This window comes from Stegostoma tigrinum, chromosome 14 (genome assembly GCF_030684315.1).
Source record: "Stegostoma tigrinum isolate sSteTig4 chromosome 14, sSteTig4.hap1, whole genome shotgun sequence".
In the NCBI taxonomy this organism is placed as follows: domain Eukaryota; kingdom Metazoa; phylum Chordata; class Chondrichthyes; order Orectolobiformes; family Stegostomatidae; genus Stegostoma; species Stegostoma tigrinum.
In genome coordinates this window covers 36,198,988-36,211,071 of record NC_081367.1, presented here as the reverse complement: position 1 = coordinate 36,211,071, position 12,084 = coordinate 36,198,988, and the positions used below count along the sequence as shown (strand labels likewise).

Here is a 12,084-nt window from a genome sequence, read left to right as displayed (position 1 = left end):
CTTTTAATCCCCTCAGTCAGTCACAACAATATTTTAAACTCTCTATCGCACACAGCGATGTCACACATGAAAAAGCAGAGGATATCTGTAATACCATGGAAGAAGAAAGAAAATGCACTTTGAAGGTAATAAAATGTGAGGCTGGATGAACACAGTAGGCCAAGCAGCATCTCAGGAGCACAAAAGCTGACGTTTCGGGCCTAGACCCTTCATCAGAGAGGGGGATGGGGTGAGGGTTCTGGAATAAATAGGGAGAGAGGGGGAGGCGGACCGAAGATGGAGAGAAAAGAAGATAGGTGGAGAGAGTATAGGTGGGGAGGTAGGGAGGGGATAGGTCAGTCCAGGGAAGACGGACAGGTCAAGGAGGTGGGATGAGGTTAGTAGGTAGATGGGGGTGCGGCTTGGGGTGGGAGGAAGGGATGGGTGGGAGGAAGAACAGGTTAGGGAGGCAGAGACAGGTTGGACTGGTTTTGGGATGCAGTGGGTGGAGGGGAAGAGCTGGGCTGGTTGTGTGGTGCAGTGGGGGGAGATGAACTGGGCTGGTTTAGGGATGCGGTGGGGGAAGGGGAGATTTTGAAACTGGTGAAGTCCACATTGATACCATTAGGCTGCAGGGTTCCCAGGCGGAATATGAGTTGCTGTTCCTGCAACCTTCAGGTGGTATCATTGTGGCACTGCAGGAGGCCCATGATGGACATGTCATCTAAAGAATGGGAGGGGGAGTGGAAATGGTTTGCGAGTGGGAGGTGCAGTTGTGTGTTTGAAGGTTCTGGGATTTCGTGAGCTGTGAGAGTTGAATTTGAGTCCATGGCTGTTTAGTTGTCATCTCATATCCTCAGCACTAGTAAAATTTGTAGAATCCTTGAATTCTCAGTGAATGGTTGTTTCTTCTTAGTACTGGTGCTGGCTTCTGATCGGCCCAGGTGGAAATGAGAGAGAGAGAGAAAACTAGGTTTTTCAGTTGTTACTGTTTCTAATCCATGTTTTTTCTCTGTCTCTGTCTGTCTCTGCTCCTTTCTTCTCTCTCTCTCTCTCTCTCTCTCTCTCTCTCTCTCTCTCTCGGAAAATAGTTACTGAAGTATGGTTCGTTTGTGTTATTGCTGAGTCTTGTTCCGCTCTCTTTCCTTTGTACTTCCAATATGTGCCTGTTCTCTTTCAGTTGTAAACTAGAACAGGCAATGCACATTTCTTGGTCCTTACTAGGTTGACTGGTTTCCATATGTTCAGATAAAATGTTAATTTCAGTTCAGATGATTTTGTTTATTCCACATTTGGTTTCCTGAATTTGCTGATCTCTGTAGTTTGATGTCAACCATGATAAGCTTTAAAGCCACTTCAAGTTCACAAAGGCCTTGGGAATTAAAGTATGATGCTGGACGCTTTATATTGCTCGCCTATATTTTACTCCTATTGTGACAACCCATATATAGGATGCACTGTAGCAACAGGTAACCTGTGGCCTTTATCCTTTAACTTATTCTTTATCCCCATGATCTTGCTCACAAACAATCCTCTAATTTCTTGTCTCCTCCACCAGCCACAGCTCTTACCCCTTGCCCAATTTTGATTCTTCCAGAGTTTGGCCTGCAGAAAACAAGATCTTTCCTTGAGTTATATGTGTCTTCACTTTCAAACTTCTTAATGAGTAGCCTTTTTAATTTTGGTTCTCCTTAGTATTTCTGTGACTGCTCCTTCATTTCCACCACTCATTCTGATATTACTCTGATCTTTGTTCCCTCTAATCCAAGAAAGGCAATTCGTAACTGTTTTTGCTCATTCACGGGATGAGGGTGTCACTGGCTAGGCAGCATTTATTGACCATCCTTAATTGCCCAGAGGGTAGTTAAGAATCACATTGTAAGCCAGACGGGGGAAAGATGGCAGTTTCTTTCCCTAAAAGACAGTAGTGAACCAGATAGGTTTTTCCAATAATCGGCAATGGATCCATGGTCATCATTAGAGTCTTAATTCCATTTTGTGTGTGGAATTCAGATTCCACCATCTGCTATGGTGGGATCCGAATCCAGGTCCTCAGAACATTATCTGGTTCTCTAGATTGGCAGTCCAGTGATAATACTACTAGGCCATTGCCTCCCTGTCGAACTGTTCAGATTTAACTGGACCTTATTGAGTACTATGAGTCCACACTTCTCATTTCCGGAGACCATTCACTCTTCTGCGATGGCTTTTGAAAGTTAGTATACACACTGACAGTTTTCTTCCCCTCACTGTCAGTCAGTCAACTCAGACTTTTTCCCTCCTCTCTCCACCCCCCGTCCTACTTAGCCTTTGTTTCTGAGAACTGCTTGTGACTGTGGAACCTGTGGATAATCAACGCAGGTAAAGTTTGCAATTTCCCTGAAGAATGGAGGGGACAAATCTTGTTTAATTTTCCCAATTTCAGAAGTTGCCAAGTTTCTCACTGGGATTAGAAAAGATACAACTCACATGAATATCACTGATGTATGTCCTAAAAACTGATGCGCATTGACATTACATGCCTGCTGAGTGGACAAATTATTTTTATTAGCAGTTGACTAATTTTGAGCACATTCTGCTGATTCTGAACTTGTATGAAAAAGGATGTAGAAAATTTGTCAGGAATCCATTGTATCTGTGTAGTTTTCTGTTGAGTCTTTATCTTGTGAAGCTTAAATACACATTTGTTCCATGCAATGCTCTTGGTCTGAACGTGTTCAAATGTCAGCAGGGTTTCGAATTTTCTTTTAAGTACATAACAAATTTTTCTGTTAGTAGCTGCTGAGGTTAAATATCTGGGGTCTGCACTACCCTAACTGATTTTCTAGTTTGGTTGAATCCTAACATAAACACACACTAAGTTACATTTTGCCATGTTCCAAGCTTGTATTGCACTGGCCCTCCACTAAGCATGAGTGCCGTACAAATGCTCATTCGTATGTGACTTTCCGAATAGTCTGTAAGACAGGAGGTAGCATGATAGACTATTTATTGTTCTTGTGGTTTTTAAATGAGACCTACAAATGCACTTTTTTTTTAAAAGTATAAATCTTATGGAACTGTATAATTGCAGGTATGGGGTTTCCATATTTCTGCAGTAAATTTTGTATCAGTCAATCATTAAGTACTGGTGAACGACGTGTGCTTAAAATGTTTTATGTTTTTTGGAAGCTGAGCCTTTGTGAGAATAGAAAATGTTTTTGGTTTTGTTATAAAGACCTTTCATAGTAAATATTTCCTGGACTTCTGAAGCACTGGGGGGAAATGTATTTATTTCAAGTTTGTGGAAATACTTTGTGGTTTCTTTTAAAGAAACCATTGGAAGATCACTAGGCATTGAAGATATTTTTAACATCTTGTGCTAACTGTTTGCTATGCTGTAAACCCCTGCTGGGGCTGTTTTGAACAGTGACTGGGGTAGGGAATTCTGAGGTGTCTGGCCATCAGTTGTGGGATAAGGAGCTGAGAAGAAGGACTCCCCAGTTCCTTTCTCCATTTCTGAAAAGAAAACCTCCTTGTTGAGTTCAGGTTGAAACCTGTTTGTTCTAAAAGTGATTAGAGGAACATCTCAATATTGTACTTGTTCAACAAGCTGTATCTGAAAGATCCATAACAACTATGTGTGATTAGTGACTTGACCTTATGTACTAGAACACCAGAGCAACAAATTCTGGAACATTCTGCATTTTGTCCCTTTTCCATCAAAATTAATGCTTTGACCAATGTTTCTTTTTCAGAAAGCCAACTTCTGCAGAGAGTTTAGTTTTTCTTTTTTCTTGAAGCAAGTCTGTGTGTCTGTTTTTCTCTCTCTTGTGTTTTGGGGATATTTAAATGATAAGAATTTACACTTAAGTAACTGACTTTATGTAAATCAATTATTGCATCTCCATTAAATAAATTTTATTTTGTTTAATAACTTTGTTATGAACTTAGTTTTTTTTATTCTAAATTTAACAAATGTCTGATTTGCTTAAAATGTTCGTTTGGCTAATTTACAACAGGCAAAGTATTTTTATTTTAAGTTGTCACCCATGGACTAATGTGACTATAGCAACAATAGTACACTCTAACCTCTCTAACAGTGTGAAAATAAATATTTCAATAAAGCTTTGGACCAACAAAGATTTATTGTTTGTGCAGTTTGTTGTTGCATTACTGTTGATAAAAGGTATTTTCTTTAGTTGTAAAACAACTGATTAATTGATTTGTCTTTTGCCAGTTTGGATTTGTTGATGGCTTGCTGACATAAATATTTTGTTGTAAAACAAAATGAACTATTTATAATTCAGAATTTGATAATTAAATATTATCACTGTCTGCTTTGTTTCTAGCTTTAAACTCTTGAAGTTTCTTATGTTTTTCTTCCTGCTAAGCTTATAAATACTTCATTGCAGCAGCACTGTCATAGCAACTGTACAGGAGTATACATTACATTTTGTATTCCTGACATTTTGCAGCTCAAAGTAGGTCAGAGGGATTACAGTGAACAAACATGTCAATATTGCTGACCTGCAGCTTTCTTTCTTTGTGTTTGATTTGTTAAATGTGTAGTCAATCCAAAAGTATAATTTATGGATTACAAAATACTCTGGTGATTTATAGCACTTTTGCTCCAGGGATTTAGTGTTAGAACGTTGTCCAGCCACTGGAATGGAAAGCTGAAAGTTTTGGATAAGTAATTATTTAGAGAACAAGAGCATAAAATGCAGAGGGAAAAATGCCAACAAAAGCTCAATTTTGTTGTACTTCAACTCCTCCCTGTCTACATCCAAATCCATCCTGAACTTCCTAAACTCTCTAAATGCAGTATTTTGCCTTATTCTCAGTTCAATTGTTGTCTATCGCATTTTTCCAAAATATTTTTGAATTTGTTTCTGTTTAATTTAAATTGCTGAAATGGTAACTGAATCCTATCGTACAGGAATGTAGGTCTTTAAAGGGCTGAAGGCATTTATTTTGGAGAACATAATTTTTTTTTGTGAGGAACCGGGTTGTAATTTTCAGTTCTGTCCCCACAGACGGTAACGGTAAAAAATGTAGTTATGTAATCCAATGTAACATAAGTATTTCAAAATGTTATGCTGTTAACCTTTTGATTAATTCTAGTTACAAACTCTTCTAACCTTTTAACAGATTTTGTTTTGTGTATAATTTTGTAAGCATTTTCCCTATATAAAATGTCTTGCATTGTTTGCAAGAATAACATATTTTGTCAAAGGTTTTTGTTTTGCACTCGCTGGGACCATTTACGAGCAATACTGTGCGACAAACAATGTTTATCTTGTATGAAAATGCTGATTGGTTGGCAAATGGACTTTGAGCTCACTTCCTTTTGATGTCTTAGTTGAGAAATAAACCAGAAAGTACACTTACTGCCTGCTGCAAATCTATCTTCACGAGTTCATGTACACATTTGGGATTCCCACAGTTTATGGTTACAAAATTGGCCAGGTTACCTGGTAAATGGGGCCCAAGCCATTTGTTCACTATACTAGCTTCATGCTGACGTGGGAAATACATGAAGATCACCCCACAGGATGATGGCTACCCTGATCAGGTTATTGCTGCTATGTATCACATAAGCTCAAAAACAGGTCTAAAGCTGTCACTTTTTTTTGACCCTGAAAATTGTCCAGCCTGCCTCAGATTAAAGTATCTGAAATGCTTGAGCAACAGATGAATCTGGCTGTTTCTTGCCACTGCTATGAAGTAGCAGTACTAAAAGGACATTATCATCAAGCTAAAACAGATGTTCTGCCTTGAAAATTCTCAAAGCAATGCCCAGTGTTAGATGTACGTCTGCATTTGTTAAGTAATCTTGAGTGTGTGAAGAATTACATTGACAACCAATTTAGAATTGTCAGTCAAGCTGACATTGTGGTGCACTTGTGTGTTCCGAAAGCCGTGTTTAACGTGTGCAGGGCCTTTTTCTTTGCAGATAGAACACTGTGTGTCTATTTTGACTGAAGAAAATAGATGACCAGCTAATCTTTGGTTAGTTTCACTGGAAATGCTTGACCAATCAGAGTCAATCTGCTTTTTTAAAAACGTAAGCAAATCGTGGCAGTTAACCATAAGTCGTCATCTCCCCCCACTCCCTCAAAAAAAAGATAATGAGCGGCATAGACAGATTGTATAGTCAGAGGCTTTTTCCCAGGGCGGAAATGACTGTTATGAGGGGTCATAATTTTAAGGTGATTGGAGGAAGGTATAGGGGACATGTCACGGGTAGGTTCTTTACACAGAGAGTGGTGGGCGTGTGGAATGCACTGCCAGCAGTGGTAGTGGAGTCAGATACTTTGGAGACTTTTAAGCAACTCTTGGATAGGCATGTGGAGGATAGTAGCCTTTGCAGTATGCAGTGTCTCCAACCATTTCTTGATATCAACATGGAGTGAATTGAATTAGATGAAGAATGGAATTTCAAATGGTGCAGACCACTGGAAGTGGCTGAGATGGTTCATCCACTTGACACTTATGGTTGAAGATTCCTGCAAAAGCTTCAGCCTTGTCCTTAGCACTGATGTGCTGAGCACTTCCATCGATGAGAATGAGGATATTTGTGGAGCTGTCTCTAAGAATCGTTTAATTGTCCACCATCATTCGTGACTGGATGTGGCAGGACTGCAGAGCTTAGATCTGATCCATTGGTTGTGGGATGACTTAGCTGTGTCTGTCACTTGCTGTTTATGCTGTTTGCAGTGCAAGTAGTCCTGGTTGGTAGCTTCACCCGGTTAACACCTCATTTTTCACGCCTGCCTAGCGCTGCTCCTGGCATGCCCTCCTGCACTGTCCACTGAACCAGGGTTGATACCCTGGCTTGATGGTAATGGTGGATTTGGGGATATCCTGGGCCGTGAGGTTACGGATTATGCTGGAGTAGATAGAATTCTTCTGCTTTTGATCGCCTGCATGGATGGCTAGTATTGAGTTGCTAGATTCATTTGAAGTCTGTCCTATTTTTCACGGTGATAGTGCCATGCAGTCGATGGAATTAATCCTCAATGTGAAGGTCTCCACGAGGACACACTCTTAACAATACTGTCATGGACAGATGCATCTGCAGCCTGCAGGTTGGTCAGCATAAGGTCAAGTATGTCTCTTTCTCTTGATTCCCTCACCTGCTGCAGATCCAGCTTAGCAGCTATGCCCTTTAGGACTTGACCAGCTCTATCAGTAGTACTGCTGCCGAGCCACTCTTGGTGGTAGACTTTTGAAGTCCCCCACCGCAGTACATTTTGTGTCCTTGCCATCCTCAGTGTTTCCTCTAAGTGTTGCTCAACATTGAGGAGTACTCCTCCATCAGCCAAGGGAAGATGGTATATGGTAATCAGAAAGAAGTTTCCTTGCTCATGTTTAATCTGAGGCCATGGGACTTCATGGAGTCCTGAGTAAATGTTGTGAACTCCCGAATGACTAACTCCCCACTGTATACAACTGTATCCTCACCTTTTTGCTGGGTTCATTCTGCCGGTGGTGAGGGATATCCAGACATATTCAGAGATTGTGATGGTGGTGTGTGGGGCATAGTAATACTCACGGAATCATACCATACAAACGGCTGGGAGACAGCTCTCCCAGTTTTGGTACTAGCACCCAGGTGTTAGTGTGGAAGACTTTACTGGATTGACAAGGCTGTTTCTGCTGTTGTCTTTTCCGGTGCTTGGGTTAATGCCAGGTGATCCATGTGGTTTCATTTTATTTTGAGACTTCCGTACAACTGAATGGCTTGCTTGACATTTGAGGCCAGTTGAGAGTCAACCACATGGGTGAGGGCCTGGAGTCACACATAGGCCACACCAGGTGAGGACAGCAGCTTTCCTTCCCTAAAGGATATTAGTGAAGCAGGTGGGTTTTTTTCTGACAGTCAACAATGGTTTCATGATCATCAGTAGATTTGTAATTCTAGATTCTTTCTTTTGGAGAATTCAAATTCCATCATCTGCTGTGACCGGATTCAAACCTGAGTCCCCAGAACAAACGAGCTGAGTTTCTGGATTAATAGTCTAACGATAATACCACTAGGCCACTCTGCCCCAAAAAAATTTCAGTATGAAAACACAGTCATACTGTAATGATTTGGTCTGAAATTAGGAGCAATATCAAAAAATCAGTTTTGTGAAAACCCAAAATCAACTGCTTAGCGGGAAAGGTGGGTGGACTTTAATACAGTTAGTACTTTCCTAATTTATGCTGCCGTCATTGTTGCCATTGATGGGAGCAATAACCATATGTCATTAATGTACAAGTGACAGTATGAGTGCAAGCACAGTTAATATTATGTACAATTTTCATATCTTTGACATCACTGAATTGGAAAGATTTTGCTGTTCGATCGATAGTTCACCTTTTGAAATTTTCAAAGTGGTATGTGAAAATAAATGGCAAGTAAAATTACTTTAACGGTGTAGAAAAAAAAATGCGCTTTTTGTGCCAATATGCCATACTAGTCTGTCCCTTGTCACTTGTACTGGACAAGATGTGCCCAGAAAAAATGTAGGTTCGGAGAGTTGAGGATGATAATCAATGCAGGTGTATTTTAAAACTAAGTACATTGGCTTTTTCATACATATGTTCCAGTTTCGTAAGTTTATTAGTGTAACGGAAATGGCCTATTATGATGTTGGTACTGTAGTCTTCACTGATGGGAAGGTAATTTTAGAGCCAAAATTACAATAGCAATATCTGTTCTAAGCATGGATATAGGAATGTTTATGGGAAGAGTTAAAATGAAATGCATGTTGAATTAATAGTTACAATTATTACTAGTTGATCTGCACAAAGTGTGCAAATATGAATTTGTTTTCTCTTGCCTATCTCTTTCTCAGTATTGGTCTGATTTCATCTTTGTTGTTTTAATATTTATTTCTAACTCATCTTACTAAGTACATGGATGATGTAGTGGGCAAATGAGCCCTGAACGGCAGAAACCACATTTGGGGTTGGGATGCAGAAAGCAATGGCTCTCAGCAAGTGTCTTCCTGTTCCTTTCCTCAGTTGCTTGTGCTTTTATTTCTCTCCTGCAACCCTGTTTTCACCTCAGCATGTTTTTCTTTCCTGACGCAACTGCATTCCTATCATTGTAGCCATCTTTGTCGTTGCTCAACTTTATCTTGCTTTCCATCTTTCCTCATTAACGTACACTTCAAAGCAGATGAAAGGTTACAGTTTATCATCATTTGTCCATTTAATATAACACGAAACAAGGTGCAGTCTTTCTTACCTCTCCTCATGCCCACGTCACTATTGTGCAATTTTTTATTTTGTAAAAACCTTTGACTCTGGAAAGTAGGAAAAGCTTACCATAATTTTGACAGTTAACCAAAAGTTGGAGGCTGGGCAGGAGTTGCTATTTTAGTTTAAAGTTTCCAGTGAGTCTTCCAAGTACAGCAGGATTATTCCAGCAAAATTGATTTCTGTTCCTTATTTTCAAGTTTGATTGGATAATTGATTCCAGTCGATCATTGTTATTCTGGCGTCACTGTAACTTTAATCTTATTGTAAAATAGCTGCATGATTAATTGATAAAAGTTTCAATTAACCATTATTTTAAATGATAGTGTTTAGTTAGAGGAATAAATGGCTATGGAATGTGATTCAGAAATCATTTTGAGAGCATGTAGTGGCCATATTTCAGATTGAATCAAATGTAACCTTGTGTTTCCATTGTAAAATGTAGAAAAATAACTAATCTACAGAGACAGTAAACAAAATAATGAAGTCTGAGGAAAATATATGGAAATGTATGATCTCTAATAAAGATGAATATCTTTAACCGCTTCATAAAGAATTAAGTTGCGTTTTGAGTTGGCTCCAAAACACACAAGGTGGTCTGTAGAACACAGAGCTATACTAAATGTAGAGTTTTCTGAACAGTGAGGAGATTGGTGGCAAATGAATGGATTCCTGTATTTTATTTAAATGCTTTTCTATCTCAGATTATGAAAAAAAAAATGAATTGCTGAATCTCCTGTCTGTAAGATGTCTATATATCCCTTGCAGAAATGATATTACCATGCTTCTTTTTCATGTGTTAGAATTAGGTACTTATCCATTCAGTTAAACTTCAACATTTTATATTTATCTGGACCGCTATCTGTTTGAACTAACGATACAGATTTAGGAAGTAGTAACTGTCTCCTGTTCTTATTCAAAAGGGCGTTAATAAAAATGGAATAACAAACTTTACTACTTGATATTTTTCTTCAACTTAAAATATTTCTGCCATTTAATTAAAGTATGTTTCCAACAGAAACAGAAATTGCTGGTGAATTTCACCATTACTTCTGTTTTTGTTTCAGATCTCCAGCATCCACAGTTCTTTGTTTTATTTTTGATATATTTTCTCTTACTGTCAAAATGTGGACATAGAAAGTATTTATGGTTTGTGTAATGTATACTATTGTCATTATTAGTATACATAATGCTTGCGATTTACAACGTCAGAAAAGTTACAGACATTTCTCCCATCATCACAGTATTGGCACTTTTTAAAAAATGTATTGTAAACAACTTTATCCCAAAATTTGTTCAGTTTAACTGCCCTGTTTTAATTCAATCTGATTTGAAATATCAGAAGTTATATTTGTTTATTATTTTTATAGCAGGTTGTATTGATAAATGATTTTGATTTTACACAGGTGCTGCAGCATTGTTTAGTACTGACACCATTACATCCTTTGCTGAACCAGAGATTTTGCAGTTCTTGAAGCTGGTAGGTCTGCATTCTAGTACTATTTTCTTAGAGTAGCAAAGGAATAGCATGCCCCTAAATGATGACTAAGCACATGTAAATTAAAGAACTTATTGTGTTTTTGACGTGAAGAGATTGTAATTCATTGGCCTTAAATTGATGGTGGCATTCACAATGGAATAATGTTTACATTTTAAAAAAAACAAAATCTGTAACAAGGGTATTATGCTCCGAGCTGATGGTGATGATGGACAGGTCAGATCCGAGAATGAAACATGGCTCAGCAGATTATAGTTGTTTTCCTACAGTTTGGTTACTTTTGCGATCAGTCACTGAACATATTTGCAAGACCTTGCCAATGCTCTTTAAACAAAAGAGCATCACAGTCTATTGCATGTGGGCTGGAGAAAAAGAATTCTGTTACACAGCATTGAAATGATTTGAAATGGTCGTCTTGCAAATATCAGAAATAATTCTACCCTTAACAGCAACTATACAAATACTCAAACCTCAGTGAAGGTTTCCATTTATGTTCTCTGTTCTTCATTTCTTTCTGACAAACGTTTGTTGTCACTAGATGTTGTCTTTCTTGGGTAATTTCTCTACGCATGACCCTGAAACTCTGAGCACTCACTCACTAGTCCATGAATTCAAGGAACAAGTTTTGATAGCCTTGTTCAATGACCTGTTGACACCTTAAAAGTTTTCTAACTCTGGAATTTTTCTCCATGAACTTCTAAGCTACTTGGGGTGACTTTTCTCCTGCCCTGACTGTTTAAGAGACTGAATTGCACTAGTCATATTATAGACATATTTTTTCTTTTAGCTAACTTGCTTCTCTGAAATAAATCTCTCCTGCTCTGAAAAAATCCCTCCCATTCATTCATCTTCTGGAACGTTCTCTCATTCTAAAAAGAAACTGGTTTTGATGCCTGTCCTTATGTCATAAGACAACCTTTTTGTTTATTGAAGCACTGAAGAATTCACCTCAAGGGTTTAATTTTAAAGTCTCATTTAAATATGTAAACACAGTCACAGACAAATAGTAGCACAGTCAGAATGCTTTCACTCCTTCACATATACTATAGAACCTTTATATGTTTTAATTCCTGTAAAATTTTACAAGTTGGTATGCATGTGTTTGGTGATTTGGGACAAAATTTAGCAGATGGCATTGAGCAAGGATAAATGTTGATCCATGTTGAATGGAAGGATAGAATGACAACTTATTATCTAAATAGAGAGAAGCTTCAGAGTACTTTTTAAAGGGATCTGGGTGTCCTCTTGCATGAATTGACAAAAGCCAAATGCAGATACGTGGAAATTAAAGAAGGCTAATGGAATTTTGACATTCATTGCTAAAGGAACAGAGTGTAAAAGTATGGAAGTGTTGCTGCAGTTTTCCAAGGCAT

The 12,084-nt window shown here is 38.5% G+C and overlaps 1 protein-coding gene across 10 annotated transcripts in view; it reads left to right on the top strand.

Moving 5' to 3' along the window:
• Positions 1 to 12,084, top strand: part of tbl1xr1a (TBL1X/Y related 1a) — a 145,931-nt gene that overhangs the window by 53,804 nt on the left and 80,043 nt on the right. For 8 of the 10 annotated variants that reach the window (XM_048542051.2, XM_048542056.2, XM_048542055.2 and 5 more), the window contains exon 2: positions 10,620 to 10,693. The exons of the other annotated variants lie outside the window; for them this stretch is intronic. The gene's annotated coding sequence lies outside the window, so the exon portion shown is untranslated. The remainder of the gene's footprint in view (positions 1 to 10,619; positions 10,694 to 12,084) is intronic. 10 annotated transcript variants of the gene reach the window in all.